Source organism: Orcinus orca, chromosome 12, assembly GCF_937001465.1.
Source record: "Orcinus orca chromosome 12, mOrcOrc1.1, whole genome shotgun sequence".
NCBI lineage: Eukaryota > Metazoa > Chordata > Mammalia > Artiodactyla > Delphinidae > Orcinus > Orcinus orca.
Window position 1 is genome coordinate 6,431,451 of NC_064570.1, and position 25,426 is coordinate 6,456,876.

Below are 25,426 nucleotides of genomic sequence, written 5' to 3' on the forward strand. Positions count from 1 at the left end.
AGAGATAGTTTTAGACAGAGAAAACATCCTAAAATTTTTCTTTTCTTTTTTTTAATATTTGAGGTCCAGTTTGGGGAATGAAAAAAAAAATTGTTAGAGGAGATTTGGTTACCAGGTTAAGATAGGATCAGGGATGTGTGAGAAAAATACTATCTTAGCAAAGTGACAACATATATTTAAAATACAAACATAGAAGACAAGGCAATTGTAAAGAATCTCAGCTCTTTCTTTTTTTTTTTTTTTTTTTTCCAGCTCTTTCTTAAGTGATGAAACTTTTTTTTCTTAAATACTCAAAGGCATTATAAAGTCATTCTAAAGCACAGAAGATTATTCTGGTAAGACACAGAATCTCTGCTAGGTAGGCAGATTAGACCAAAGGTAAAGGATACGCTTTCATAGAATTTGTTTTTATGTTGTGGGAGAAGTCCCTATATGGTGGGTGAAGGCATTAAGCAAACCCATCACAACTGAGTAATCTTTGCTAAAATTTTAACGTATTTTTATAGCTTCTTTTCAAATACAGTTTTTATATATAAACCAAGGCAAATAAAAACCACTCTCCAAGAGTGGCCCTTCAGTATGTTCTTTAATACTGTGGAAGAAACAATTTGCTTTCTAACAAACTGTGGCCCAAGGACTCTGAGGGTCCCTGAGATGTTTTCAGGGGATCTATGGGGTCAAAATCATTTTCATAATGATAATAATATATAGAGTTTTCCAGAGGCTACATGATCACAATAGATTGAATGAAGAAGCCAATTTGAAAATCCACCAGTTGTTTGTTAAGCTAGACATTCAGGATATTTTTGTAAAACTGTTAAAGGATGAGACTTTCGTCTTAAAAAAAATTTTGCTTTAGAAATATTATGTTGTTTATGTTACTACCCAATGGGTTTATCCTTGTTATTTCCCAATACATTAATAAATATTTAAAAATTCCTGTTTTGATTTTTAAACTTAAATATTGATAGTTATAACTCATAAACCACTTTAACAAAATGCCGGTAGAGTCCTCAGTAACTTTTAAGACTCTAAAGGATATAGAGACCAAGCATTTGAGAACTGTTGCTTTATAAAAAAAGGAAAAAAAAAGCACATATGCACTGTATTTCTCTGTAGTTATTAGTATAGCTGTAATCATCCATGTTGACTATAACTTAACATTTACTTCACAAAGATAATTGAAGAATAGATAATTGAGAACTGTCATGTACAAGAATTTAGACTAGCAAAGCTCATAGACACACATAATGCAGTTTTTTACAGTAACCTGCACTCCTTTTATACTTTGTAAAGTGGAAAAACTGAACATAGTCATTAACATAATCAAAAGATACGGCCTCTCTGTGGCATATAAAAATAAAAAGGAAAAGTATACAAACTTGAAATTATGCCTGACAGTTAATGTTTCAGTATTCTTTCCATCTTACTTTGAAATTGTCTAAGTATCCAATGATTTTCCATTAAATAATTTAATATTAGCCCAAGGTTGTAAGTTACCTAAAGATCTTGGAAATTATCTTTAAGCTGATATTCTACAAAACACAATTACAATTGACATAAAAAAGCATGTCAGAGTAATGATTCAATGAACACAAATTTATATTTTTTCTTTTTTTATAATCTTAAACGTTATATAGGAGTAATGTTATGGTATTTGAACAATATACTGTATAAGTTCGGGAAACACAAACCCACATAAAATAAAATGCATGATTGCTTTATAATTAATGGTGATAAATTAGAGGAAAGACATATCTGAATTTTTTAAAGACTTTATTGTTTTAGAGCAGCTTAAGATTCACAGCAAAATTGAAAGGGAGGTACTTCCCATACACTCCTCCAGCCCAAAGCCTCCCCTACTATGAGCGTCCCTCACCTCAGTGGCATGTTTGCTACTCTGGGCCTACGTTGACATGTCATTGTCACCCAAAGTCTGTGGTTTATGTTAGGGTTTACTCTTGGTATTGTACATTTTGTGGTTTTAGACAAGTGTATAATGACATGTATCCATCATTACAGAGTATTTTCACTGACCTAAAAATCCTCTGTGAATTTTTACACCAAAACTATTAAACTAGTTTCATGTGCCAAAGAGTTATCTTAATTTTATGGACTTGGATTTTTAAAATATTCCTGAGTTATTTTTTGTAAGAATAAAATTTCTCTAGCACACTTAAAATGTCAGAAGATTAATATCTTCATTTTCTGAAAATTGTAGTAGTAATTTCCATTTTTATAAGCACTTATTTATTATTATAAAGGTAATAAGAACAGAGCTCCTTTAATTAAGAGATTTTATCATCTAACTCATTAATGCTGTCTGGAATTAGGCAAACATTTCACACCCTTACAGTAAGAAGTGAAGGCCTTTCTGCATTATGGACACACACACACTCACAGACACATAGAGAACTTAGACTTCAGTTTCTTACAACTTCAGCTGTGTGTCAGGAGTAAACAGAGAAACACCAAAACTTACTGGTCCAGTTATCAAAGAGCTCTTCTTTCCAATGGGCACAAAATTCTTCATTAATTTAGGATCAAACTTGACAAACAGACAAACAAATAAAAACAAAAGTGATTTGTCTGTCTCCCAAAAGAGAATACATCTCTGTCAACCATCCACAGAAGTCACCAAGTGGACAACTTACAAGACCAAGTTCCCAATCACTGATGCCACCCCAGGAGAATAACTAGAAAGAAAAAGAAAACAAAGACTGTGTAGAGAAACAGAGTCAACAAAGTTAAAATTCTGTTGCCACTTGGAATTCACTCTGAAAGCCAATAGAGGCATACCTGGGCTCCCACTTCCTGTGAAGTGTCCTTCTCAACCACGTAGCTTACCTGCCCTGTCAGGTGAATTCGTTGGACATCTTGGTGGATGATATCCCAGAGTGTTAAGATAATTTTAAAGGTCAGTAAAATTATGAGTCCCATACAAATATAAAATGGACAATATCAAGTATCTTGTTAACTCATTAATTACGAGAGAACCAGTAAACTATTAAAAACCCATTCAAAGGAGAATCCAAACAGCAGAAACATACACAAGCAATTATGAGTGCTGACATGAATTTAACGGATGCAGAACTGGCTTCTTTGGGCTGAGGAGGGAAAACAATTCCACCTGCACCAGACAAAATTCACATTTGTATTCAGGCCAGTCTTCTACACCCTCCAGAGTAGTAAAATAGCTCAAAGTTAATGAAATGCACAGACCACACTATAGGATCAGGTAACTTAGAGCTTTAGACACAGCCCAGAATTCTAAAGGGCACCCTGGCTGGTTTTCTTTTAAAATGCGCCACCTTCTGCATTTGTCTGATTAATTCTTCATGGGTAGGTTCAGGTTAAGCATTTTTGGCAAGGCCACTTCATAGGTGATGAGCTTCTGATATTGTCGTGATCACGGTCCCAGGGATACAGTGCTGAGTCTCTGCCGTCTTAGGGCACACTTTGTAGTTGGGGATCCAGATACGGGACAATTATAACTGCACTTAAGTGCTACAAAGTATGATGAAGTTTTCTGACACACCATACCTGAGAGCTCAAGGATCAGAGAAGAGAACTGTAGCAACTAACATTTTACTCGAGTTAACTTTGGTATTGGGAAGGGCATACGGGGGTGGGATAGAAAGGAAGGGAGAGGAAGGAGGGACCTGGGAAAGCCCCAGGGATGGAGCCTGCGGATCGCAGTTTGAAAAAAACCCAGAACAAGTAGCGAGACATCAGGTGATTGTTGAGAAGTCAGATAACGTGTAAGCCCATTAAGAATTTCAACTCCTAGGCTAAGAGCAGTGGGAAGCCACTGAAGCATCTAGGCTGCGGATCACCTGATTCTGTTCGTGGATGTTCGACTGTCACTCCAACATCACGAGACATAGGACTGGAGTGGAGCAAGAGTGGGAGGAGAACACCAATTTAGGGGCTCCTGGACTGTCCAGCGGAGAGGAAACCATGGCTTAGACTAGGGCTTTGGCGTAGACATGAGGGGGAAAAGCATCTATTGGGGAAATCCTCCAAAGCTACATTGTCTCGTTTACCTCAGATTATATGGCAAGTAAAGCCCATGGCTCTGACTAATCCTAGCTGATTTACGGTTCCTGGATGGCTCCCACTTTCTCTCATCCACCCCTTCCTTCTCCACCAAAATGTCCTGTCATCACACACCAGAGATTATCGTAGAACAGCGTCACCTCCCACGGAAAGAGCCCTAGGAGCTCTTGCTGCCCACCCCTCTCATCTCATGCGTGAGATAATAGCAAGGCACTGGAGAGTGCTGGGCACTCAGTGGGTGGAGGAGTTAGAACTGACACTCAGTTCCCGTTCCCGTCTCACTTGTGTTTCTGTGCTTTGCTGCAAATAAAGCTGAGTGCCTGGCTGTGTCATTGAAGAGCTCTGTGCAGAAGTCAGTTTTAGCTGAGTTCTGAAGAATGTACAGGATTTAGCCAGCTGAAGAACAGTCCAGCCCAGGGAAGGAGCTGTGTAAATGTGTCACCGTGAGGAGACGTGTGGCCCCTTACCTTTGTCTCTTTAAATTTGCACCCTGGGCGCCTCCCGCTTGGTATTGTAGAGGAGCTGAAAGAAGGGCAAGGTGTCTGCCTGGTGGTGGCGGGTACAGAGGCCAGACGATAAAGTGCTCTTACTATGCAGACTAGTATGTATAGAATGGTCAGCAACAAGGTCCTACTCTAGAGTACAGGGAGCTATACGCAGTATCCTGGGATCAAACATAGTGGAAAAGAATATGAAAAAGAATGTATGTGTGTGTATAACTGAGTCACTTTGTTGCCATACAGCAGAAACTAACACAACATTGTAAATCAGCTAGACTTCAATAAACTATTTTTTTTTCCAAGAGCTTTTACTAACAGCTCTACCTGGAACTGTAGGTAGTAAGAAATGGGAGAAGTGTCAGTTGAATGTTTAGACCAAAAACCAAATAGGTCCAGAGACATAAGAGGAGAAAGAGGGGAAGGTAGAGCCAGGAGGGCAGCGCTTGAGGAGGAGCTAGGGCTGTGGTGTTGACTGATTTGGGGGAGAGCCTTGCAGCCCTCCGTGGGTGGAAGGCGCCAGGCAGGGTGCAGACAGATGACAGTGAGTAACAGACCTTCCCTCAGAGGTAGCAGGAAGTGGACAGAAGAGAAGCAATATTCAAAGAGAGCTCCCAAGTGAAAACTTGAAAACAATTATTTTATGAAGCTAAACATCTGTTATTATTATGGCGACCATATAGTTTGTGGGTGAAAGGAGGCATTATGAATAATTTTCTGGGCAACAGGAGGAAACTGGGGCTTTCTGGGCAGACCAGACAGATGAGACATCATTCAGTTTGGCTCTGTAAGCACCTGAAATTCTCAGTGGCACAGAAGGAGAAGACATGTTTCTCGCTCCCGTGTCTGCAGGTCAGCTGGGGCTTGTTTCATTGGGCTCCACAGTGCTGGGCTCAGGTCCGCTCCGTGTTCTGGGAGCAGCAGCCGGCAGGAGCTGTCTTTCCCAAGTTGAGGGCAGAAGTGCAAGAGGGCAGCCCGGCATCTCACCCCTGCTCATGTCAAGTCCCGTCGGCCCGGGCGCATCCTGGGGAAGTCACCAGTTCACCCACCAAGAAGACTAGAAGCCCGTGGCAGGGTGTTGCTGCTATTACCAGTAGTAAATGAAGGGAGTGAGAACTGAGACAGACAGTTTCACCTTTTGCACACCTGATCGTCCTAGTTATTATGAATATAGGTTTTTTTTAACAATTCAGAAAAGAGAAGTAGAAATTAATAAGGGTAAAATTGGTATTCTATAGGTGGGTCCGATTTTTCTAGCCCTACACTCTAAAATAGCTTTAAATTTTCACAAGCCTTATCCTCATGCTGCACTTTCTTTTGTATGTTTTATTCTCCTTACTGTTGTTATAATGTCATTTCTGTTATTTTCTTTTTGTTCTTTTTTGATATACTCATTTCCTGTATTCTGCAGTTGTATAGGGTCTGGTTGCTCCCCAACCAAGAAAAAGAAAACGAAGGCATTTCCATACAGAGTTGAGAAGAATTTCTTGTGCTATTATCTCAGTTTCTACCAGCCTTTAAACTGTGGGAAATCCTTTGGATTATGTGACGATGCTTCCTTAAGCTAAGTGACGTCATTTTGCATCTCTCACACTTTGTGTGACATCGTTGCATCCACCTCTGTGGCTCTGGCGCCTCTTCACTTCTTTCTGTTATGAATGCTCTCCCGCTAGACTCCAGATCCCTGGTACTTCTCTCTTGGCCAGAGTAGAGCGCTGCTGCGCACCCCCTCTTTAGCCAAGCTCTTGACTGACAACGTTGAAGCATCTGTAAACTTCTTAAAGGAATAGTTTGACATGGGGAAACTGCTGAAGGCTTTCCACTGTCCCGCTAAACTCCTGGATAACCTTGATTTCAGTGGATGAATTACTTTCCTTTCCTTTTCATGCTCTGCAATCTCCTAATTGGTAAGAAATGCAAATGTTTAATTCCCTTGAAATCACAGCTTTGTCTTTAACATCACGTCCGTATGCACTTTGATAATCATGGCTGTTGAAATCTCTCTGCCTTCCAAAGGGGACAGTCTGAGTGACCCACAGCAGTCGCCATCATCAGTACTTTCATACTTATAAACTATTATTAAACGTTTTGATTTCTTTTTAAGTTTAGAGGAAGTATCCACTTGTGGTTTCTTTCAGAATAGTATCTCTTCTAATGGCGTTGTTAAAATGGAGAATACATCTTTCTCAGGTTTGTTGTTGGTCGCACAGAGCAGGAACATGTGATGCTCTAGGAGCCTGTGGGTGTCGGCACCGCCGGCAGATGGGGCAGAAGTGGCTACACTCAGGGAGCTCCTCCGGGGCCCTACTGATGGTGTGTCAGGCAGAAACAAAAGAAGAGCAGACCCAATCCTCAAGTCTTAATGATAATGTAGCCTTCTGCTTTTTTTTTTTTTTTTTAAGGAAAAGCTCTTTGTATAGCAAAAATAAAACCAAAATCACCCCCAGAAACCATGGAGGTAGTAAAGAAAAAGGAAAAGTAATCACTGCTAAAATGCCTTCTGGTTGTAAACCCATGTGATGAACAATACACAATGACTTAGCCTTTTGACAGGCCTGCATCTAATAGCTCTTCAGTATAAAGGAAAGCCGCTCCTGTGTGCGTCTCTCCTTTACTCTCCCACTGTCACCACATAATACTTCATCCTATTACCACGCAATACTTTGTCCTGTTACCACATAATACTTCATAATATTACCACGTGATGCTGTGTAATATTACCACATAATACTAATATTAACCACATAAGAGTGACACCAGATGTGTGGGTTTTCCCACATCAAGCAAATTTCCGATACCAGCTAGGTACCCTACAGTTCAACTCCGTTCTGACATGAACCAGAGTTAAAGCAGACCCCACACATTAAGGGCTCGTCCCCCAAGACCACCCTACTTCAGATGCCAATTGCAAGTAGCAGGTCCCCAGGTTACCCACAGTATTTGTCTGCCTTAGCTACAAATCAGAGGTTCCCATGACCCCGCCTCCTGGATTCGGTCATTTGCTAGAACAGCCCACACAATTCAGGGAAACACTTACGTTTACTAGTTTATTATACAATAAACGATATGCTAAAGGATATGGATGAACAGCCAGATGAAAAGATACACAGGACAAGGTCTGGAAGGGTCTTGAATGCAGGAACTTTTGTCCCCATGAAACTGGAGTGTACCACCCTCCAGCATGTAATAGATACGTTCACCAACCCAGAAGCTCTGCAAAACCCAGACTGTTGGGATGTTTTGGGAGGCTGCATCAGGGAGGCATGATATATTATTAACTCCATCCCCAGCCACTTCCTGAAGAATGGGGGCTGGGGGAAGAAGTAGAGCTGAAAGTTCCAAGCTTCTAATCAAGGCTTGGTCTTTCTGGTGACCAGCCCCCATCCAGGAGTCCAAGAGATACTTCACTGGAACAAAAGACATTACTATCGCCCAGGAAGTTCCAAGAGATTTAGGAGCTCAGTGGCAGATGCTCCTGTCACTCAGGAAGTTGCAAAGGTCTTAGGAGCTCTGTGTTAGGAACCAGGGACAGAGACCAATGTATATTTTTCTTGTTGTATTACACTCAGTTTTTTATTTAAAAATGTATGTTTAATCTCCTTATTTGGATCCATGGTATATAGACCATTCTTATTGTCCAAGGATACACCATAAAGATGGGGTGTTTGCTCATACCTGTCTTGTCTTCAGTTATACTGATTGATCTTTTCTCTTTTCCTTATAGGTTCTATTTCTGATTTCTTCAGTAATTTATTTTTACCCACATACCTCTCTTCACTGTCATAATCTTCTTTAAAATGTGTACTCTCCAGTTGGAATACTCAAGTCCATATCTGTGAGCAGCTCAGTTAGCACCCAGTATCCCAAGGTATAACGGTGATGCTCGTACACCAGGGTCGACAGACTCTGCATGGCTGAATGTGGGCTCAGATGCAGATTAATCAGAGGGTGTCCCTAGTCCAGTTCACTTAGAATTTCTGGGGTTATAGAGGATCTCTTTGTGGTAGCAGTTTGGATAACTTGGTCCAGACCGCTGTGAGGGAACCCCAAGGACTCCAGAAGCTTCCTGATAACAAAGGTGTGCTAGGGCCCTCTCTAGGTAGGTAGTGGTTCTGACTGTGAGTCCAAATGCCTGGACAGCAGTGGTATTTAGCATCACAGCTAAATGTCTTGTTTCACTTCTTATTTTGGTTCCTGCATAGTTTTATGCAAGGAGTCACTCAGACATCTCTCTCAGCTTCTTCACCGGATTAGTGTAATAATGCTGACTTCAGCTCCTAAAGTAGGAAATCGAATGACTGAAAATGAGGTGAAAATGTTGTGAATGCCACACACACCAAAAAAAATCTGAGTTATGTAAGGGTGGTAATGATGTTTTTACTAAAAAAAAACAAAAAACAAAAAACACTGCACTTAAGAGTGGCGAGGTCCTGATCGGGAGCTACCTGGACAGCACCCCTTTCTCACTCAGTCCCCCTTTCTCACTCCCAAATCTGGCTTCTCTCTTGTTGGCCCCCTTTCTCACTCCCAAATCTGGCCCCCTTTCTCACTCCTAAATCTGGCTTCTCTCTTATTGGCAGCCACCTGCACAGAGGGCAGCACCAGAGCCTCTGGGAGAACGGCTGTGTGTGCAGACTCGCCTCCCAGTACCTTCGTGGGACTTCACACAGGGCCTCAGGCTGCACCAGTGCCACGTCTCCTCTGACCACACACATCCATGGGTTCATTCATTCAGTTAGTCATTTTATTAGTTTTCTTTAGCTGCTGTAACAAGTGACCACAGACCTAGTGGCTTAAAAACAACACAGTTTATCATCTTGTCACTGGAAGGAGGGACCCCTTTTAGGGCCGAAGAGTGGGGTCTTGTCTAACACTCAGAAATGAATTGTCCGAGGAGATACACATACTGACAAAGCAAAAGACTTTGCGGGAAAAGGGCGCCCAGGTGGAGAGCAGCAGGGTCAGGGAACCCAGGAGAACTGCTCTGCCGCATGCCCTCAGTCTCAGGTTTTATGGTAATGGGGTTAGTTTCTGGGTTGTCTCTGGCCGGTCATCTTTCTTGTGCCCATATTTGGTCTGACTCAAGGTCCTTTCTCACGGCGTGCACATCTCTCAGCCAAGGTGGATTCCAGCGTGAGGGTTTCCGGGAGGTTGGCAGGACGTATTATGGGCTGGCATCTCCTCCCTCCTTTGGGCCCCTACCAAGTTCTCCTGGTTAGCTTTCAGCAGCACCATGTTCCTTATCGGGCCCTCCCGTTGTGAGACAGCTCAGGGAAGCGGTTGTTATCATGCCTGCCCAAGACAGGTGGTTTCGGTCAGTGGTTCCCTAACAATCTTACTGTTCTATAGGTTAGAAGTCCTAAAATCAAGGGGTCACAGAGATGTGTTCCTTTCTGGAGGTGCACAGGGAGAGTTTGTTTTCTTGCCTGTTCCAGCTTCTAGCAGCTGCCAGCATTCCCTGGAGCTAGCCCCCTGCCATCTTCAAAGCCAGCAGTGCCCAACTGTGTCTTTTTCGCACTGTTATCATTTTAACACTGACCACTCTGCCTTTCTCTTCTACCATTTAAGGACCTTTGTGATTACGTTGGTACCACCTAGATAGTTCAGGCTACTCTCCCTATTTAAGGTCAGCTGATTATCAACACTACTTCCATGTGCAAATTTAATTCCCCTTACCATGTACGGGGACATATTCCCAGGCTCCTAGGATTATGTCACAGACGTCATTGGGGTTCATTGTTCACAGTCATTCAACCAGTCATGATTACTCAGCATTTCAGAATTTCTCCTACGTGCAGGAACACTAGTGTTAGCATGAAGTGCTGAGCTCTGTAGGTAGAGGGGAAGAAAACGTATCCTATCACACACTGTTGGATTTAAGTGGATTTTGTTAAATGTGATAAACCTTTGATCCAGTATGACTCCAGCTCGTTTCTCAGCCAACATTTGCAGAACACTCTGTTACCACTTTCATTTGTCCGCACATCACTCCTAATGTATTGCTTTGCATCAGCTACTTTCTGGACACTATTTAATCTTATACCGATTATATACAAGATAAAATCATACTTTATTTCATTTCACTAATAAAATATTAACTTATAATTTGCGGGGAGTTAGAAGATAATGTATCAATCACTTCTCTGGCCTAATTTCATCCATTTGTATGGATGGATAGATAAAGTGACACCAAGAGGGTGTGACCTACCCAGTTCACACACTTCCTTGAACAGAGCCTGGAACTGGTCTTCTGATCCCTATTCTGGCGCATCAATGCTTTTCTGCCCGAGGAAGAATGCAAGATTCAGGTAGATCCAACTCAGTTGCTAAAGATTTTCCATCTTACTGAAAATTCAGTATGCAAAGGCAAAGGAAACACCTCCCTTGTTTATTCAGTTATGCAAACAGGGAATCCTCGTTATCTCTTATAATTTGCAGAAGTGCTTTGAGCCTATTTTTTTTGAGGTGAAATTCACATAACATAAAACAACTTTAAATAACCTTTTTACGGGATGAACAATGTAATGGTGTTTAGTGTATTTCCTGTGTTGTGCAACCATGACCTCTATCTATTCAAAACATTTTTATCACCCCAAAATACAACCCCGTCCCCATTAGGGAGTTACTCTCACTTCCCAGTCCTCGCAGCCCCCTGCAACTACTAAATGATTTTCTGCCTCTCTAGATTTTTCTTTTCCGAGTATTTCATGTCAGTGGAGGCACCCAGCATTTGTCCTTTTGCGTCTGGCTTCTTTCACTTAGCATAACGGTTGCCAGTTTTATACATGTCGTCCCATGTACCAGTACTTTATTTCTTTTATGGTTGAAATATATGTTGAAATATGTGTGTATATATGTACATATATATTATATGTGTGTGTGTATGTGTGTATACAATTCAGTTATCCATCTGGTGATGGACATTTGAGTTATTTCCACCTTATGGCTATTATGAGTAGTGCTGCTATGAATATTTGTGTAAGGTGTGTGTTTGAGTCTTCGTTTTTACTTCTTCTGGGTATATAGGAGTGTAATTGCCGGATCACATGGTAATTCTGTGTTTAACTGTTTAAGGAACTTGAGCCCATTTCTCACAATGGGTCCAAGACAAGTTTAAGAAACTCCAGAGTCCCCTTCTCAATGCCAAAGGCTTAGGGGTGGTGAGATGCTTTGAAAAATAAGCAGATTCCAGTCCTGCCTCTGGGGATCTATGTGACCCTTATCATATTCCTTAACTGGATTCTGAGCCTCAGTTTACTCATCTGTTAAAGCTGAAAAAACACCCTCCTCTGTAAGTTTTTCCCTGAATTTATTAGGGAAAAAAACAAATATTTTTCCCAGTGAGTCTTGACCTTTGACCTCAACAATGATGTCTGGAAAATTCTAAGCATGTTCTTGAACTGCCGGAGGCTGCATTTGCGTCCTGTTTGTAGGAGCGCCCCGTGGCGGTGTTTGAAAGACTGTTATGTTTCCCCTTTCACTCACGTGGCACTTCCACAGTTTACACTTTCACTGACTTCTTGCTGCTTTATTTGAGTACCAAGTGGATTGTCTCAACTTCCTGCCTGTTAAGTTTGTTTAAAAAACAAATCTGACATTGAATTTAATGCTGAGGAGATGGTGAGAAACTGACTGCTCAGAAGAATTAATTTCCTCCCGTGTTTTTAACAGCTTGAAAATCAGCACACAAAATTTCGCACTACATGCAAATAACTTTCCCTGGGTGTTAGGGTATTTTGGAGCTCCCTGAAGCATGAGTCTGTAGTCTACACTTAACCTATCTGGACTTTCCCTGAAAAATCAATTGCCAACCTAGTTTGGGAAAATTATTTTGTCCATTAGATCCTGAAATTCATTCTGAATTCTGAATTACTGATCTTCATTCATTGATTCAAAAAGTATTTATTAAAACATTTTCATGTGCCAGGCACTTTGCTAAATACTAGGCTTATGAAGTTGAATAAGTCAAATTTAGTCACTATTGCAAAGACTTCAAACACAGTCTAGAAGAAACAGTGATAAAAAATTCTTCAAAAAAATTATGGTAGTATGTTTAGAGGGAAAATACAAGATAGCTAAATGCACAGGCAGGGTTACTAAATTCATACTTGGGATCAGTGAGGCCTTCCCAGAGTGGGCGAAATTTAAGCTAAGGTCTTAAATGAATGGTAGTAATAGCAGCAGCAGCAGTACAACTAGTAATAGTACCAATAGTACTAGTACTAATTGTAGTAGCAGTGGTAGTAGTAGTAGTAGGAAGAGAAGGAGGGGTAAGTGTGTTTTAAATGCTTGCCTTTTCCAGGCACTCTTCTGAGCTCTTGACCTAAAGTATCTCACTTTGGCCTCACAACAATCTCACAAGACAGTTACTTTTTCTAATCCCATTTTATAAATCAGAAATCTGAGCCACAGAGAGGTCACCACCCCATGTTCCCACAACTAATAAATGGCAGAGCCCGGACTCAAATCCAGACAGAGATTCATTAGCAAGTTCAGCTGAGGGGAGAACAGAGCTGGCAAAAGTATCTGAAAGTAAGGGAACTGCACTTATGAAGGACTGAAAGGGAGCAAGAGAGTGTGGAACATCAAGGAATTGACAGTTGAGTACACTAGAGCACAAAGTGCAAAGGCACTGGGGCAGACAGGGAAAGATGGAGCCGGATGGGCAAGCTGGGCCAGATCATGAAGGACCTTGTAAATTACGTCAAAAATTTGCATTAGCAGAATTTGAGGATTACCCAGTGGTTACATAACAGAGCTTCCTTTTTCTTAGGAGATACTCATTGAATTATTTGGGGTAAAGGGTCATGATGTCTGCAGCTTGCTCTCAAACAGCTCAGCAAACATATAACAACAACAATAATAACTTATATATACTAATAAATATATATTATCTATATTAAATAGATGATGATGATCATGAGAGAGAGAGAGAGATAGGCAGATAGAAAGCAAAGTTTTAGAATCTACCTACCCAGTCTTTTTTTCATGCACAGTTTCTACACACTGGGTGTCATTTCTACATAGAATTTTGTACCCTACCCTTTTCATCTCAGTTATAGCTGAAACATTTCCCATATTGCTGAACACCCATCATAAACATTATTTAAATGACTGCATAAGATTCCTTTTATCAGTTGCTTTTTGTTCGTGTTCTTCTTCTTGACCCCTTTCACCCATTTCTCCCACCCACTACCCCCCAACTTTGACAGCCACTAGTCTGTTCTCTGTATCTGTGAGCTTGGTTTTTTATTTGGTTTGCTTGGGTTAGAATCCACATATGAGAGATATCATATGGTATTTGTCTTTCTCTGTCTGACTTATTTCATTTAGCATAATGTCCTCAAGGTCCATCCATGTTGTCACGCATGGCAAGATTTCATTATCTTTATGGCTGAATAATATTTCATTGTGTATGTGTGTAACTTTTCTTTATTCATTCAGCAATCAATGTACACTTACCCATTGTTTCCATGTCTTGGCTATTGTAGATAATACTGCAGTGAACATGGGGGTGCAGATATCTTTTTGAGTTAGTGTTTTCATTTTCTTCAAATAAATATTCAGAAGTGGAATTGCTGGATCATATGGTAGTTCTGTTTTTAATTTTATGAGGAATTTCTACACTGTTTTCCATTCTGGCTGCACTGATTTACATTCCTAGAACAGTGCACGAGAGCTCCCTTTTCGTCACGTCCTCACCAACACTTGTTATTTATCTTCTGATAATAGCCATTCTAGCAGGTGTGAGGTGATACCTCGTTGTGGTGTTGATTTGCATTTCCCTGGAGGTTAGTGATGCTGAGCATCTTCTCATGCACCTGTTAGGCATCTGCATGTCCTCTTTGGGAAAATGTTTACTCAGATCTTCTACCTATTTTTTAAATCAGATTGTTTATTTGCTGTTGAGTTGTATGAGTACTTTAGATATTTTGGATATTAACCCCTTATCAGAGATATGACTCGCAAATATCTTCTCCCATTCACTCAGTTACATGTCTTAAGGTTTTCAATATACAGGTCTTTCACCTCCTTGGTTAAATTTATACCTAGGATTTTATTCTTTTTAATGAAATCGTAAATGAGATTGTTTTGTTAATTTCTTTTTCTGATAATTCGTTATTAGTGCATAGAAACGTGATAGATTTTTGTGTAACGATTTTTGTATCGGGCAACTTTACTGAGTAGTGACAGACATTGGTCTTGCACACCATGGCAAAAATGTGGGGCAGCAACTAAACGAACTCTGAATAAGGTCGCTGGAAATGAGGGCACATTGGAGGATTAGGAAAATCTTTTATTAAAACCATACACTTAATGAGAATGGTAAGGCACAAGCAGGGAATAGCTAGAGAAAAAGATGGGAAATGAAGCTTCCTAGGCGGCTGATGCTCTGCCAGATGCTCCTCCGTTTGACAACAGAGGGGTTTACTAGAGTCTCTCTTGTTTGAATCCTGAGTGGCAACAAAATGTTAATCATGTATTACCTGCCTTATTCTAGGCAACTGTTAATTTTCTGGGCTTTTTAAACATGAATCAGAATTAGATGTGGGATTTTTTATTGCTTAGGAGAAATTCAGTCAACATTTCTCAGGTTTAACCAATTGAGGCTGACATCTGCCTTGTAGCATCCTCGAGAATCCACTTTCTCTTGGTAAATGAACTGGTGTTATACAAGAAATGGTGCAAAGGCCCTTATATCTATGTTCATTTCAGTTGTCAGCTTATCATATGCTATACTTGTGTTCTTACTAAGAATTAGGAGCAGATCAGAGGACGATGTTTCAGAAAGCTTCAACAAGGAGATTTTCTGACAGATCAGTAAATGCCACCCTATGGTGTAGGACACATTCCTGATGATTTTCCTCAGTGGGTGAAGCAGAAGATCATTTTAATGATTAAAAACCCGTGCTTACCACCCTTGCTGTGGAGGAGAAGAATCTGATCTCTCAACTCTTGCCTCGGTGTTGCTATCACTACTTACAAAGCTGTTGAAATGCTGACACAGTTCTTTAATCAAGTTGTCCAGTTCCCTGGAAAATCTCCCCGGCACTTCTCAGTATGAGCGTTTTGCTCTGTGAGGTCACTGGAATAGCTTAGTGCAGATTGTTGACTGGCCGACTGAGGGTCTGGCTGCCCCTTTATATTACAGGCCCTGTACTTGGAGCATTTCTGAAGACTTCTCAGTGGTTTGGGAACAGGAAAATGCATAGTGGTCTGATCATAAAAAGGAGTACCTGAAACCTTTGACCATACAGAGCAAGCTATATTCTTAGTTTTCTGAAGGAAAGTCTCAGGATACCCTCTCTAGGAGAAAGATAATGCTATTATTAACGTGTAATTACGACAGAGTTATTTATTTATTTAATTTTTAAAAACACCTTTATTGGAGTATAATTGCTTTACAATGGTGTGTTAGTTTCTGCTTTATAACAAAGTGAATCAGTTATACATATACGTATGTTCCCATATCTCTTCCCTCTTGCATCTCCCTCCCTCCCACCCTCCCTATCCCACCCCTCTAGGTGGTCACAAAGCACCAAGCTGATCTCCCTGTGCTATGCGGCTGCTTCCCACTAGCTATCTGTTTTACGTTTGGTAGTGTATATATGTCCATGCCACTCTCTCACTTCGCCCCAGCTTACCCTTCCCCCTCCCCGTATCCTCAAGTCCGTTCTCTAGTAGCTCTGTGTCTTTATTCCCGTCTTACCCCTAATTTATTTATTTTTAAAGTAAACTTTTTACAATTTGTGAACGTGTACAAGCTTCACAAATCTTGTTTATGCCTTGATGCATTTTTATTACTTTACTGGGGTATAATTGACAAATCATACAGATCACCCAGTGTAAGTGTACAGTTAGAAAGTAAATATGTACCATCATCACACACAGTTTTAGAATGCTTCTGTCACCCTAAAAAGTTTCCCCCTGCATATTTAAGACATCCCCACTCCCATCCTCATCCCCAGGCAATCAGTGATCTGTTCTCTGCTTATAGAGTTTTGCCTTTTCTAGAAATTCCGTATAAATGGAATCATACAATATACAATCTGTCATCTGGCTGATTTCTCTCAGCATAATTATTTTGAGATTTTTTTCAGAGTTGTTGTGTGTATCTGTCTTCTTGATGAGCAAAATCCCACTGAATGGATATGAAGCATTTGGTTTATCTGCTCACCAGTTGATGGACATTTGTATTGTTTCTAGTTGAGATTATTATGACTTGAGCTATGGTCATTTGTATACAAGTCTTTGTGTGGTTAAATACTTTCATTTCTCTCAGTTGGACACCTCGGAGAGGAATCACTGGGTCCTATGGTCATATGTGTTTAACATTTAAAAGAATTACTTAAATATTCTCAGTGTGGCTGTAACATTTTACAGCCCCATCAGAGCAGAGGGGTTCCAGTTTCTCCACCTCTTCACCAACTTGATATTTTCAGTCTTTTTCATTCTAGTCATTTTAGTGGGTATGTAGTGGTCTTTTACTGTGGTTTTAAGCTACATCTCTCCAATTACTAGTGCTATTCAGCATCTTTTTCATGTGCTTATTAACCAGTCATATACGTTGTTTAGTGAAACCTCTTTTCAAATATTTTACCTAATTATGGCATTTTTTAAATCATACAACATGCTGGAATGTTTGCTGTGTACAGTAAAAGAACTCGCCCCACTGAGCTTTTAAAGCATTTTATGTGATACAAAAATGATGCACCATGGTCATGTCAGTTAAGAGATATTTGTATACAAAACAATATTTTTCATAGCTAATGAGATTCTAAATCTAACTGTTGGCATCAAAATCATTATTGTTCTCCCATTTGGTTCTTCATTTTGTTATAGATTTGTTCATAATTCATGGTTAAAAAAGCATAAAAGCTGTCTACCTCACAAGGGGCTGAGCTGCATCTCCCCTGCAACTTTTCCATGATAACTACTTATTATTAATTATGATTAAAACAATAACTCTTTAACAAAGCATGAGTAACTTAGATTAATCAGCTGCTTTCCAGGCAGATACTTCCTGCGATCCCTAGGGTTTTTATCAGCAAATTGTAGTAATGACGCTGCTTTGCGCGGTGCTTTTGTTTCAGTGGTAAATATGTGAATCGATTACCCATGAGCCCAGGTCGTGATGTACTGTTGTTTTGTTTTATTCTTTATTATGTTAGGCATCCTAAACAGCAGGGGGCTGATATCTACTACACGGTCACCTTGGAACTTCTAATATGGAAATCTAAATGAATTCTTTGTTACCGTAAATTACAAACAGAACAACAGCAGCCTGCTTCCACTCTTATAAATATGTATGTCCTTCCCACCCATGAAATTATGGTGAAGGATAGATCAAAGTGAATTAGCACCTGCCAAGGAAATTTGATAGGTCATTCTGTGCTGTAATATTATTCCCTTTTCTTCTGAGTGTGACATAATAGCCAGACCCTGCATCTAGCTCTCCTTCGCCCATTGTGGTTAACAACAGTTCAAATGTGGAAATGAATCACCTGGTATATTACTTCTATGCAGCAGGAGAAACTTAAAACTAAATTTTTACAATCAAAATGAGTTTGACTGTATTTAGACTCTGACTATTGCTAGTGTTTGTAGCTACTGTAGTGTTACGCCATTGTGTATCTAAACGTTGTAAAATCTGTTGCTATGAACCTCTTAGGTTTTCATAAAAACCCAAAGCTAGCAGTCCTAAAAATCTATTCACTTGACCATATAATTTTCCTAGCCTTATTGACAGTAAGAATGCTTCCATCATCATAACCTATTGTTTTCACACATCAAAATGCCAAGAAACCATCAAATAAAAATCTCATTACTACCACAAATATTAATCCCAAAATGTTTTTTAAATGTTATGGAATTTTTAAAGGGGGAATCCAAAACACATAGCATAAATTTAAGGTGGAAATGAAACAATTAAAAATAAAGAACTAAATGGTTTATTTTTATAAGATCGGTATAATTCAGAAAAGAAAGATAAAGAAAGTTAAAATTTAAATAAAGGAAGTAAAAAAAAAAAAGAGAACAGAAGATAGCAGGGAAGAGGGAATGTATAGTAAATAAAGGACCAGTTTTGACTAAAGAGCAAATACCGACAGAACCCAAACTACTGTAGTAGACTCGTAACTCCTTTCTTCTTGGCTTTATCCTGCATCCTTCTAATGACATCATTTTAAAAATTCAAATGTAATCATATCAGTCATTCATGATAATATTTTTCCACTTAATGGCTTTAAATTTTTATTTACTTCTTTATTTGTTTGCTTTGAATTTGGCTTGCAACACTCAGCTACTGGCAATGTACATTGTATTCTTACAGAATTATATTGCAATTCAAACTACTTTCCATTGTCCTTGCTCAATTATATATGAGCTTTGCTGTTTCATAAATGGTTCCATCTTCTTGATACTCTCATGAGTTTTCTCTCAATCTCTCATTTCTCTATAAGCCTTCCAGAGTACCCTTTGGTTCTATGGAGCCTGAAACACCAAAATAGACAAATTTTCTTATTGAAAAATTCCCAAACATTCATACATAATACAGCCTTCAAACATAACAAGAATGTTAGTGTTCTTAACACGTTTTGTGACATTTGGTTGTTCATGGTTCCAACTGGGTGTATCTATTCTTTTCCTTTTTTTTTTTTTGTCTTTCTAACCAAATAGGAGTAATGCTTTTTTTTTTTTTTTTCCCCCAGTAAATGCATAGCTATTTTCTTTGCTGGTTGATACAGTTAGAAATAAATTTTATATATGTTTGTTAGTCATAACTCGGGTTCCACATCTGTGATCATCCTTCCAGTTTGCACTGTGGGTTCATGCTCATTCATTATTCGATTTGAAGTGACTCTCTCTCTCTCTCTCTCTGGTAACTGTTCATGTTTTTGATCATGATACTATGTCTGTTTGGACATGTCCTTGTTATTTATTCACATATTCCAAAACATTTTCCAAATGAGAATGCTTAATGAAACTATCACCCCAATCATACAAGTTTGCATCTGCTAGATCCACAAACTGGTCGCATACCCGTTTGACACACAGCGTGGTGTGGAGCATGAAAACATTCCACTTCCACAAGATTTTCAAGGTCTGCTTGCCTCTGACGATGTTTTAGATCTGGTCCGTCACACACGCCAGCAGAGATCATTCAGTTCCCACATTTACGAGGGAAGACATAAAAGATATTAAGAAACCTAACGCTTTGATATAAAGGCTTGTGTTTTGTGATAAGAAAATTAAAAATCTGCTTTGGTTTTCAAGCCCTTAAAAATACATCAGAACAGCTTCTGGGAATTTGTCGACTCTGCTGGGCCTCAGCCTGATTCTGTGATTCTCTGAGCTACCCTGACGCTCAGTGCTTCCCAGCCCATCTTCTCCCTGCAACTTGATTGGAAACTTCTGGAGTGCCCAGGGTGAAGTCTGAAACTGGCCCACGAACTCAAAAGGCCAAGAGAGACTGAAGAAAGAGGCTGCCCACTCCTGATTGATACTGTGGCTGGTCACCAATTTGAAGGAAATTCTGTGATTCTTTGGATTTGCTTGTCTACTCTTGGAGCCGTGTAGCTGACAGGGTCTTGGTGCTCCAGCCAGGTGTCAGGCCTGTGCCTCTGAGGTGGGAGAGCCAAGCTCAGGACATTTGTCCACCAGAGACCTCCCTTTTCCATGTAATATCAAACGGTGAAAGCTCTCCCAGAGATCTCCATCTCGACGCTAAGACCCAGCTCCACTCAATGACCAGCAAGCTACAGTGCTGGACACCCTAGGCCAAACAACTAGCAAGACGAAACACAACCCCACCCATTAGCAGAGGGGCTGCCTAAAATCATAATAAGGTCAAAGACACCCCAAAATCCACCACTGGACATGGTCTTGCCCACCAGAAAGACAAGATCCAGCATCATCCACCAGAACACAGGCACCAGTCCCCTCCACCAGGAAGCCTACACAACTCACTGAACTAACCTTAGCCACTGGGGACAGACACCATAAACAACGGGAACTACGAACCTGCAGCCTGCCAAAAGGAGACACCAAAACACAGTAAGTTAAGCAAAATGAGAAGACAGAGAAACACACAGCAGATGAAGGAGCAAGATAAAAACCCACCAGACCTAACAAATGAAGAGGAAATAGGCAGTCTACCTGAAAAAGAATTCAGAATAATGATAGTAAAGATGATCCAAAATCTTAGAAATAGAGTGGAGAAAATACAGGAAACAAGGACCTAGAAGAACTAAAGAGCAAGCAAACAATGATGAACAACACAATAAATGAAATTAAAATTTCTCTAGAATAACTGAGGCAGAAGAACGGATAAGTGACCTGGAAGATAAAATAGTGGAAATAACTACTGCAGAGCAGAATAAACAAAAAAGAATGAAAAGAATTGAGGACAGTCTCAGAGACCTCTGGGAAAACATTAAATGCACCAACATTCAAATTATAGGGGTCCTAGAAGAAGAAGAGAAAAAGAAAGGGACTGAGAAAATATTTGAAGAGATTATAGTTGAAAACTTCCCTAATATGGGAAAGTAAACAGTCAATCAAGTCCAGGAAGCGCAAAGAGTCCCATACAGGATAAATCCAAGGAGAAACATGCCAAGAAACATATTAATCAAACTATCAAAAATTAAATACAAAGAAAAAATATTAAAATCAGCAGTGAAAAACAACAAATAACATACAAGGGAATTTCCATAAGGTTAACAGGTGATCTTTCAGCAGAAACTCTGCAAGCCAGAAGGGAGTGGCAGGACTTATTTAAAGTGATGAAAGGGAAAAACCTACAACTAAGATTACTCTACCCAGCAAGGATCTCATTCAGATTCCACAGAGAAAATAAAACCTTTACAGACATGCAAAAGCTAAGAGAATTCAGCACCACCAAACCAGCTTGACAGCAAATGCTAAAGGAATTTCTCTAGGCAGGAAACACAAGAAAAGGAAAAGACCTACAATAGCAAACCCAAAACAAGTAAGAAAATGGTAATAGGAACATACATATCGATAACTACCTTAAATATAAATGGATTAAGTGCTGTAACCAAAAGACACAGACTGGCTGAATGGATACAAAAACAAGGCTCATATATATGCGGTCTACAAGAGACCCACTTCAGACCTAGGGACACATACAGACTGAAAGTGAGGGGATGGAAAAAGATATTCCATGCAAATGGAAATCAAAATAAAGCTGGAGTAACAATACTCATATCAGATAAAATAGACTTTAAAATAAAAACTGTTACAAGAGACAGGGAAGGACACTAAGTAATGATAAAGGAATCAATCCAAGAAGAAGATATAATAATTATAAATTTATATGCACCCAACATAGGAGCACCTCAATACATAAGGTAACTGCTAAGAGCTCTAAAAGAGGAAATCGACAGTAACACAATAATAGTGGCGGACTTTAACACCTCACTTACACCAATGGGCAGATCATCCAAACAGAAAATTAATAAGGAAGCACAAGCTTTAAATGAGACAATACACCAGATAGATTTAATTGATATTTATAGGACATTCCATCCAAAAACAACAGAATACACTTTCTTCTCAAGTGCTCATGGGACATTCTCCAGGATAGATCATATCTTGGGTCACAATCAAGCCTTGGTAAATTTAAGAACATTGAAATCGTATCAGGTATCTTTTCTGACCACAATGCTATGAGACTAGATATCAGTTACAGGAAAAAAATCTGTAAAAAATAAAAACACATGGAGGCTTAATAATGTACTACTAAATAACCAAGAGATCCTTGAAGAAGTCAAAGAGGAAATCAAAAAATACCTAGAAACAAATGACAATGAAAACATGATGACCCAAAACCTATAGGATGCAGCAAAAGCAGTTCTAAGAGGGAAGTTTATCGGAATACAATCCTACCTCAACAAACAAGAAACATCTCAAATAAACAACCTAACCTTACACATAAAGCAGTTAGAGAAAGAAGAACAAAAAAAAACCCCAAAGTCAGTAGAAGGAAAGAAGTCAAAGATCAGATCAGAAATAAATGAAAAAGAAGGAAATGATAGCAAAGATCAATTAAACTAAAATCTGGTTCTTTGAGAAGATAAACAAAATTGATAAACCATTAGCCAGACTCATCAAGAAAAAAAGGGAGAAGACTCAAATCAATAGAATTAGAAATGAAAAAGGAGAAGTAACAACTGACCCTGGAGAAATACAAAGGATTATGAGAGATTACTACAAGCAACTATATACCAATAAAATGGACGACCTGGAAGAAATGGACAAATCCTTAGAAAAGCACAACCTTCTGAGGCTGAAACAGGAAGAAATAGAAAATATAAATAGACCAGTCACAAGCACTGAAATTGAAACTGTGACTAAAAATCTTCCAACAAACAAAAGCCCAGGACCAGATGGCTTCACAGGTGAACTCTATCAAACATTTAGAGGAGAGCTAACATCTGTCCTTCTCAAACCTTTCCAAAATGTATCAGAGGGAGAAACACTCCCCAACTCATTCTACAAGGCCACCATCACCCTGATACCAAAACCAGACAAAGATGTTACAAAGAAAGAAAGCTACAGGCCCACGTCACTGATGAACATAGATGCAAAAATCCTCAACAAACTACTAGCAGACAGAATCCAATAGCACATTAAAAGGAACACACACCATGATCAAGTGGGGTTTATCCTGGAAATGCAAGCTTTCTTCTATATACATAAATCAATCAATGTGATAAACCATATTTACAAATTGAAGGAGAAAAGCCATACGATCATCTCAATAGATGCAAAAAAACTTTCAACAAAATTCAACACCCATTTATGATTAAAAAAAACCCTTCAGAAAGTAGGCATAGAGGGGACTTACCTCAACATAATAAAGGCTATATGTGACAAACCCACAGCCAACATCGTTCTCAATGGTGAAGAGCTAAAACCATTTCCACTAAGGTCAGGAACAAGACAAGGTTGCTCACTCTCACCACTGTTATTCAGCATAATTTTGGAAGTTTCAGCCACAGCAGTCAGAGAGGAAAAAGAAATAAAAGGAATCCAAATCAGAAGAGAAGAAGTAAAGCTGTCAGTGTTTGCAGATGACATGATACTATCTATACGTAGAGAATCCTAAAGATGCTACCAGAAAACTACTAGAGCTAATCAATGAATTTGGTAAAGTAGCAGGATACAAAATTAATGCACAGAAATCTTTTGCATTGCTATACACTAATGATGAAAAACCGGAAAGAGACACTAAGGAAACTACCATTTACCACTGCAACAAAAATAATAAAATACCTAGGAATAAACTTACCTAAGGAGACAAAAAACCTGTATGCAGAAAACTATAAGACACTGATGAAAGAAATTAAAGATGATACAAACAGATAGAGAGATATACCATGTTCTTGGATTGGAAGAACCAACGTTGTCAAAATGACTATACTACCCAAAGCAATCTACAGATTCAGTGCAATCCCTATCAAACCACTAATGTCATTCTCACAGAACTAGAGTAAAAAATTTCACAATTTGTGTGGAAACACAAAATACCCCAAATAGCTGAAGCAATCTTGAGAACGAAAAATGGAGCTGGAGGAATCAGGCTCTTGGACTTCAGACTATACTACAAAGCTACAGTAATCAAGACAGTATGGTACTGGCACAAAAACAGAAATATAGATCAGTGGAACAGGATAGAAAGCCCAGAGATAAACCCACGCACATATGGTCACCATATTTTTGATAAAGGAGGCAAGAATATACCATGGAGAAAAGACAGCCTCTTCAATAAGTGATGCTGGGAAACCTGGACAGCTACATGTAAAAGAATGAAATTAGAACGCTCCTTAATGCCATACAGAAAAATAAACTCAAAATTGCTTAAAGACCTAAATGTAAGGCCAGACACTATATAAGTCTCAGAGGAAAACATAGGCAGAACACTCTATGACATAAATCACAGCAGGATCCTTTTTGATCCATCTCCTAGAGAAATGGAAATAAAACCAAAGTTAAACAATGGGACCTAATGAAATTTAAATCTTTTGCACAGCAAAGGAAACCATAAATAGGATGAAAAGACAACCCTCCAAATGGGAGAAAATATTTGCAAATGAAGTAACTGACAAGGGATTAACCTCCAAAATTTAGGAGCAGCTCATGCAGCTCAATTTGTAAAAAACAAACAACCCAATCCAAAAATGGGCAGAAGACCTAAATAGACATTTCTTCAAAGAAGATATATAGGTTGCCAACAAACATATGAAAGAATGCTCAACATCACTAATCATTAGGGAAATGGAAATCAAAACTACAATGAGGTATCTCCTCACACCTGTCAGAATGGCCATCATCAGAATATCTACAAACAGTAAATGCTGGAGAGGGTGTGGAGAAAAGGGAACCCTCTTGACTGTTGGTGGGAATGTAAATTGATACAGCCACTATGGAGAACAGTATGGAGGTTCCTTAAAAAACTAAAAATAGAACTACCATATGACCCAGCAATCCCCCTATTGGGCATATACCCTGAAAAAACCATAATTCAAAAAGAGTCATGTACCACAATGTTCATTGCAGCTCTGTTTACCATAGCCAGGACATAGAAGCAACCTAAGTGTCCATTAACAGATGAATGGATAAAGAAGATGTGGCACATATATACAGTGGAATATTAGCCATAAAAAGAAACAAAATTGAGTTATTTGTAGTGAGTTGGATGGACCTAGAGACTGTTATATGGAGTGAAGTTAAGTCAGAAAGAGAAAAACAAATACCATATACTAACATATATATGTGGCATCTAAAAAAAAAAATGGGTTCTGAAGAACCTAGGGGCAGGACAGGAATAAAGATGCAGACGTAGA

At 39.3% G+C, this 25,426-nt stretch overlaps 1 protein-coding gene and 1 long non-coding RNA gene across 17 annotated transcripts in view; one reads left to right on the forward strand and one right to left on the reverse strand.

Annotated features, from left to right (window-relative positions):
- LOC101286051 (1-acyl-sn-glycerol-3-phosphate acyltransferase delta) overlaps positions 1–25,426 on the forward strand; it is a 1,414,616-nt gene that overhangs the window by 757,345 nt on the left and 631,845 nt on the right. The gene's annotated exons all lie outside the window — the stretch shown is intronic.
- Positions 18,584–25,426, reverse strand: part of LOC125960625 (uncharacterized) — a 42,402-nt gene continuing 35,559 nt past the window's right edge. The window contains exon 4 of the long non-coding RNA XR_007470480.1: positions 18,584–19,049. This is a non-coding gene — a long non-coding RNA (uncharacterized LOC125960625). The remainder of the gene's footprint in view (positions 19,050–25,426) is intronic.